Genomic DNA, 1,065 nt, shown 5'->3' on the forward strand with positions numbered 1-1,065 from the left:
TTTTCTCTATATTATTATTATAGTTATTTTTAAGTTTTTATAATTCCTTAGTAACTATATATAGAGTAAGTATAAAATTCTATAATTATTTTATTATTTAATTTACTAAATAAGTTAATACTACATTATCTAGCTATTATTAAGAGTTTAATTACTAATATTAGGTCTCTATTATTTTATTATTTAAGAATTACTTAGGTTTCTTTAGGTATTAAGATATTATAGTTTAGTTATTAACTAAAAGTATTAATTCTACTATTTTCTAATCCTTTCTAATAAATAATTTAGAAATTAAATTTAAATAAGAATTCTAATTATCTAATTTATTATTTATTAAGTACTTTTAAAGTTATAAAATATAAAAAATTCTTATAATCTAAGTATATAAATACTTTATAAATTATTCTTAAAAGTTTAAGTCTCTATTCTTTAAAAGCTTTAATAATTACTATAAGTTCTTTATTATATATTTAGTAGTTAAGTTCTAATCTATAAAGTTTATAAGAGAAGAAAGTATAAGGATATAGTTATCCTTCTAAGTTTTATTATAATAGTTATACTCTAATTATATAATTAGATATATTAGGTTCTACTTTAAACTATTTTATTAGGTCTAAGATAATTAGGATAAGTTTATTAGTAATAAGGTTCTTAATTTTCTAGAATACTATCTATTATAGTTCTTCCTATATAAAAGGTATATCTTTATAGNATTACAACTAATAAAAACTATATTAATCTTATTATAGTTTTTAATAAATTTATAATAGAAGTTAATAAAACCTAAGAATCTTTAGACTTTTTTAAAATTATTAAGTATTAGCTATTCTTTAATAGCTTTAATTTTATTTTTTAATATATAAACCTTCTTAGGAGTAATAGTAAATCTAAAATATTCTACTTTTTATTTATAAAATCTACTTTTTTTAAGTTTAACTAAGAGTTTAGTTTCTTAAAAAATTTATAAGATATAATAAATATCTTTTTTATACTTCTTAAGTATAAGTGAGAAAATAAAGATATTATCTAAGTAAATAACTATATAAATATTAATATACTTATATA

The sequence above is a fragment of the Colletotrichum gloeosporioides genome, assembly GCF_011800055.1.
Source record: "Colletotrichum gloeosporioides strain Lc1 chromosome Unknown consensus_103, whole genome shotgun sequence".
Lineage (NCBI taxonomy): Eukaryota > Fungi > Ascomycota > Sordariomycetes > Glomerellales > Glomerellaceae > Colletotrichum > Colletotrichum gloeosporioides.